Source organism: Microcebus murinus, chromosome 4, assembly GCF_040939455.1.
Source record: "Microcebus murinus isolate Inina chromosome 4, M.murinus_Inina_mat1.0, whole genome shotgun sequence".
Taxonomy (NCBI): Eukaryota; Metazoa; Chordata; class Mammalia; order Primates; family Cheirogaleidae; genus Microcebus; species Microcebus murinus.
The window spans coordinates 22376433-22383046 of NC_134107.1; the positions used below are offsets into that span (position 1 = coordinate 22376433).

Genomic DNA, 6614 nt, shown 5'->3' on the forward strand with positions numbered 1-6614 from the left:
CAGAGCTCCATGCTGCAACCAAATATTCAAATTCTTTCCAACAAAAAGCAGACATAACAAAGTCATTAAAAGGTTAGTTGACTTTAAAATTAACAAATAGTTTTTGTTTTTGAAATTATTAAGTGCACAGTAGTTAGATTTTTACAAAATAATGTACATTTTAAAAGTATATCTAATTGAAGTTTCTTGAATGTGGCCTTATTTGATAACACCTAAATTAAAGCAGCCTTCCAACATGAAAAAGTTCCCCATTCCTGGTCTAAGGTGACTATATTTGGCTTCTGTAGGGGCCTGTCATGGGGGCAGGCATGGGAGGCACGGGTCAGTGGTTATGTCCCAGGTTTCAGTCTGAAATATCAGTTCTTAGTGAGCTCATAGCCGAAGAAGGACCAGATGCACCAAAGTAAGGCGAGCACAAAAATGAGGTTTATTGAGAAGACAGGATTACAGAGCAAGAGCAAGATATAGGTTCACAGAGTATGATACATACACCACAGAAGACGGGATCCACTGTCACAGCAAAGGGAGAGCAAAAGGGCTTGGTTATGGTCTGCACTTTGTTTTATAGTGCTTGGATTGGGACCTCCCTGTGGCTGAGACATCACCATGGAACCACTTTGGATAGTTCGGAATTGCATGACCTGAGTCTTAGACTATGCATGTACATTGTTCTAGGTCAATTTCTGGAGTCTATGGTACCTATGCTGCTTGGCCTGTGGGCTAGAGAGTCCTCTGAATTCTTTTGCAGTTGGTGCACTAAGTTCTGACTGGCAGATTTGCAGGGCATTCCCTCCTACCCCAGGTATGGCCATAATTCAGGGCAGGATTAAAGTGGGATTAAGGATTAAGGGCAGGACCAAGATGGGGGCCTGGGGCCCACCTTTGTCTTTCTTCCCAGGTGGGGCAATTGCACCAAGGCAAGTCACTCACTTGCATCCCTAGGAGACCTGGAATCCCTTGCTATTGTCAATGGAAAAAAAGACCAAACTCTGTAAAATAATTTTAAAGAGATTTACTCTGAGACAAATTTGGGGACCACGACCCAGAGCCATTCCCTAGAAGCCTTGAGCAAGTGGACTCGGTGTGGCTGGGTCACAGTTCGGTTTTATACAATTCAGGGAGACAAGGGTTATAAGTAAAGTCATAAATGAATACGTGGGAGGCATAAATTGGTTTGGCCCAAAAGGGTGGGCCTTCTCGAAAATGGGGGGGTGCTTACAGGATATATAGGTGGGTTTAAAGATTCTTTGACTTGTAATTGGTTAAAGACATGAAGCTTTGTCTAAGTGCTTAGAATGTTTTAACATAAATTGTTTATCAGAGATAAGCCACCAGACATTGATTTGTTGTATAAATTGAGGACCTACAGGTGTGTCTTGCATACCCTTAGGGCTGCTAATGGGTTGCAAAGGATGTCTCCAAGAAGGGAGGGGGGCATGATGAGGCGTGTCTCCTCCTGGCAGGCAATTTAGTTTTGGGATATCCCTTTGGCCACGAGGGGGTCCATTCAGTTAGTGGGTGGGGAGTGAACCTTAAGATTTTATTTTAGTTCACACTACCTAACAGTTCTAATCACTGGGGGTGTTGGGTTGGGGGGGGCACCTGTAGTAGGCCTGGAGAACAAACCTAGTACCTAGGGGATGACCGAGAAAGCATTTGAGGCCCTGGGGTGGGGGCCTACATTCACTCTCACTGGGGCAGAGAAGGTGGTCTGCCTCCTGTGGCTGGTGCTCAGGTTAAAGCTCCTCCTCTGGGCTGTGACCATCACCACATCTTGTCCAGGTTCCTGTTTGGTCTGAGAAAACAAATCAATCAAACCAGAGAGAAAGACACAACAAAAGAGACAGTGAAAGTGAGAAAAAGGAGAAAGAGAGTAAAAAAGTCAGTGGGGAATGGTGGATGGTTTGAGAAGAAGAATCTTTTCAGTGGACACTTAAGTAGCAAGAGGTACTTCTGGGTCTTGACAAACTACACGTTCACAGCTCCAACTCACAAGGGCCAAGGTCAAGCATTCAGGTATTCCCATGGGTCAGAGAAATGGTGTTTGCCAACTGTCCTCACTGCAGATCACGCCTCTAAACTGATTTGGTGCCCTCTTGCTGAAAAGCAATTTCTCAAACTTTCTGGGAGCTGATTACTTCTCAGTGGAGTAGGCAATGAAGAGCTAGTGGTGGGGAACAGTCCTTCCTGAGGACTCCTTCAGACCCCTTACCCTCCGAAATTCTGGGGAGGGCGTGGAAAACAGGAATTGGAGTGGTTTAGGTTAGAGTAAGGAGGGGGAGGGCTGGGGAGAAGAATATGGGAAAAGGAAAGGAGGGGGAGGGCTGAGGATAGGAGAGTCCCACCCTTCTCACTCACACTCACCTTTAGCTGCCAATTATTCTTTCCTCCACCAAGGCTGCAGGAGTTGCTGCCAATTATTCTGTCTCCCCCTGGGCTGTAGGAAATGGCCCACTGGTGGATCCATTGCAAAGGCCCAACAGTCATTGTCAGCTTCCCAAGCACGTGAATGGGGTTGTAGTGTTGGTTAAGAAAACAGAGAAGGCAGCAAATGCAGGGAGCTTACACCTGCTGTGGGAACAGAGCCCTGTTCAACTTGGTGAGAAGAGAATGAACATTTCAAAAGGACCTTTCATCAGGAAACTACAGGAAAGAAACAAAACAACCCACAGATGGGTTAGAGAGGATTCGTCAATCTTTACAGTGGTTTCTTTTTTTGCCCCTTAACCCTGTTTTAGTAGATACTAGGCCAAAATGCTTCCTCTATCTTATGAGCCCACACTCAAAGGGCCTTCTGGTGAGCAAAACCCCTGCTCCTAGCCCCCCACCCCACCCCCAAGTTCTCCCTGAGGCAAAAGAGTGTCTCTCCTTCCTTCCTTTTGAGCTTGCTCTCTTGGCTCTGCATGGGGGAGTGGTTAGGTCCCTTCCTTTACGTGCCCGTGCCCGTTTAACTGGCCTGTGGTTAAACTGGGTTCTCCCCTTCTTGAGGCGCGGTGCCTTCCCAAATATCAAAAAGAAAAGGAGTTCAAGAGATCGGAGGAATCAACCCTCTCCTTAGGAAAAACCGAGCCCCAGGATAAGGAAGAGACTTGTCCAGAGTTACGCAGTTAAGGGAACGGCAAGGGCAGGAGCAGAATCCAGCCAGTACGGCTTTCCTGATACTCTTACTATTACTAAAACCCAACATGAGTTAGTTCTAAGCCTTTTCCCTTACTCTACCACCCCTCTCCAAGACCACCTGCCCATGACGCACAGATCCTAGCAGGGAGAGCAAGAGGTCTGAAGAGCTAGACCTTGCCCACTGGCTCAAATAGTCGGGAACCGTTGGCTTGCCCTCCAACCTCTACGCCTTGTCAGGGTGGTGCTGCTCATTGGCCCAGCAGAAATGATTGACAGGTAAATAACCCAGTGAAGGATGAAGCTTGGAAGAGCCACAGCAGTTACCAGCCAATTCTCTTATCGCGAGATTCTGGGGTAACGGTTTTTTAAAATTCAACCTCAGTTCAGCCATTTTTCGTACTCAAATTTCAGCGTCCATGTAGTAAAGGGTGAAAGGCAAATTTTTTTTACCTCAAAAAAGGAACACATTTTGGGGCCTAAAAGTACAAATGAACCCTTCAACAGAATATGGGCGTGTCCTGTTGAATGAGTCACTTAATAAAGGGGCTTTAGCTTTGTTAAGAAGTTGGTGGAAAGTGAGTGGGTGGCGGGGATGGGACACAGAGGACTTAGTGCTCCGTAGGCTGAAGTGAAAGGCGCTTATTGCAGCTTTTGTAGACTGTGTAGAATGCTAAGGCCCTTCCTGGGGCCTGGATAGGTTCTGGGACCTGGGTGAAATGATGGGTCACTGCTGGAGGCCACACTGGCAGTGGGGCAATGGTTGTGGTAACCTTGCCCGGGGAAATGGCCTCTCTGTAAGGCGTCTCAGTAAGAGCTGGCTTGGGTGGTGAAAGGGAAGATGTGGATCATGAGATGATCCCTTAGAGTAGGTGGGGGTGATTGGAGCACAGAAATGGGGTGGCCCATCTTTGAAGGGTCTAGCCTGAGAAGATGTGGCCTCTGGAGGAATGGCAGTGGGTCAGGATAAAACTGTTTAGAAGGAGTCAGAGATGACAAGAGATGAGACAGGGAGTTAAGAGATGGAAAGTGTGAGAAGGGAAAGAAAGTGTTACAGGAACTTAGAGCTAGAATCCCAGAAAAGCTGAGCAAAAATGTGCTTGGTATATAGTTGTCACTCAGTAAGTGCTAGCTATTATTATTATCATCATCACTCCTCTTGGAGGGGTGGGGCAGGGGCTGCTCTAGCCTAGTAGTTCAAATGGAATAGGCAGTGAGTAGAGAAGTAAGAGTCAGGCAAACAGGCCATTCCAGTTGCCTCCTTGTCTCCTCCTGGGATTATGAGAATTGCAGAAGCCACTTCTACAATGAGGAATGAGAGGGTAGGACTGAACTAAAGAGTGAGGGTGTTGGTATGCGCTGGAGCTGCGAACCCAAAGACGGGAAGTAGAATTGGGGAGAGACTGTCCTTCCCAAGCCTCCCATAAATGGGGCATGTTGGAAGTAAGGTGAAAGAGGAGGGTACAGATGAGAATGAGAATGGGATGTGGTGTGGGGAGGCACTTGGGTGAACTTGTGTACTTTATACCTAACAGCTGTCATGGTTGCTGGGGTGGGGTGGTGGGGAGGAACCCCATCTATTTGCCTCTCCTGGGAAAAGGGAGTGGTGGTAAGGTTCATGACTCCATTGGGAATTCCCTTCAGCCATTGTCACAAGTGTCAACTTACTCAGGGGCCACTGGTCTTCGAGGGCCTAGAGGAGAAGACTCCCCCAAGAGGCCCTGAGACAAGGAAACCAATTTCTATTTGACAGGGAAGGTGTGTATCGACTTAGGCTCCTGAATACTCCTACCCTCACTAGTTTGTGTTGCCTGTCACTAAGTCATTGTGTGAGAGGCATTTGTTGGGAGGGGCTGCAGAGTGGGCAGCTCTGAGGTAGCTCAGAGAAAGTGATGTTGGGGAAGACCAAAGAATGCTTTTGAGTCCCCAAATGACACTTAATACGGATCTGTGGAGGGGTAGGAAACCAACAAGTTCACTTTTAGCAACAATTGAAGCGCAAAGCCACCTGGATTAACCTACCTGAGCTAAGGAAGCCTGGTCTGTAATGTTTGTGGGGGAAACAAGAGAGGAGAGAGGGAGATAGGGTAGGCCAGCAAGAGATAGGAGGAGATACCGAGGAGCTGACAGAGACTCGGCTGGGAGGACTGAGAAAGGTGGAGACAGAGTCGAGAGAGACAGCCCTGAACCGAGCCAGTTGGCTTAGTTGCCAAGTCTTCAAAGTCTTCTATTTCCATTTCCACTGAATATATTTCTATTAATTTATGAAGAAAATGTATGGAGTCTTCCAAGATTCTAGAAAGCATTATATTTACTAACTTATACTCTTTTTATGGAAACCCTTCAGAATCTTTCTGAGGCTCACAGGCGACTCCTGATGGTGTTCCTCATGGGGTTCAGATCGGGGGGCGGGGGGCTAATGAGAGAGGCAGGAGGGCACCCGTGCAAGCCAAGGCTAAGAAGTCGGCTTCTGGAAGCTGCTGTCATTTTTCATCTCCGTGGAGCAAGGGCTAGACAAGCAATTAGAGAGGAGTGGAATGAGCCTCCTTGTTTAGCATGCTGAGATGTGGCAAGACAGTGGCATTGCAGCCGGGGCAGTAAGGTGGTGATAGAGCGTCATGATAGAGGCTGTTGGCCTCAGAGTGGAGTGTCTGATGGAGCACTGGGGTGGGGAAGCAGCGGACTGGCCCTCCGTGAGGGCTAGTTTCTGATGACCTTGGGTGGTTTGCTCACAGTCAGTGACTAGAAGTGCTTCTGGCAAACTGAGGAAGGACCCAGGCAAGAGGCTGGGAGGGAAGTGGGGCCTGAGTAAGGACACAGCTACTGAGCAGGGCCTGAAGCCCCCTGCTGCTGGTGTGGAAAGGTACTCTCGCCTCCCCCAAGAGGGAGATCAGACAGTCAGAGAGGGCCATGGGCACCGTCAGAGACGAGAAGAGGAAATAGACAGTGGTGACAGAGGCCACTGAATGTGACAGGGAATACCGAGGGAGAGGGAATGTCACAAGCTGATTCTTTAAGTCATCTAAGGGTGTCTCTTTCTGCTCCTACTCCTCCCTGAGATGATTCTAACAAAACACTGAGGATGTTTACGAAGGGCCCAGGGTTTTCTGGGGCTTCAGAAAATGGCCTTCACCCTTTATAGTACTCACTTCAGTGAAACCCTCCTGATGTGTGGGAAGTATGTCCACAACAGAGAGCAGGTTTTCAGCGTGGGAGGGTGGATGACTTTCCTGTGTGATGCCCTTGTCTTGGTGACTCTGGATGTGGGTGATGTCCAGGAGGAGCGGGGTGACTGGCAGGCCAGGAGCTAATTATCCCCTGAAACCATGGACCTTCCCCGAGTTCTTCCCTCCTGCCACTGGGAAGTAGCGACGGGTCTGAGGGTCCCCAGGAGGTTTTGAGGAGCTGAGGGTGAAGGCAGGTTGCCAGAGAGGACTCACTCCAAAGGGAGAAACAGATGTGGCAGGAGGGCAGGTGGGGACACGAATCCTCCACCT

At 48.5% G+C, this 6614-nt stretch overlaps 1 long non-coding RNA gene across 1 annotated transcript; it reads right to left on the reverse strand.

The window, feature by feature from the left end:
* Positions 1 to 463: 463 nt before the first annotated feature.
* On the reverse strand, positions 464 to 3316 carry LOC105885337 (uncharacterized). The gene is made up of 3 exons (XR_001160628.3): positions 3239 to 3316; positions 2365 to 2643; positions 464 to 1795 (listed from the first exon to the last, which is right to left on the reverse strand). It is a non-coding gene; the product is annotated as an uncharacterized LOC105885337 (long non-coding RNA).
* Positions 3317 to 6614: the final 3298 nt, after the last annotated feature.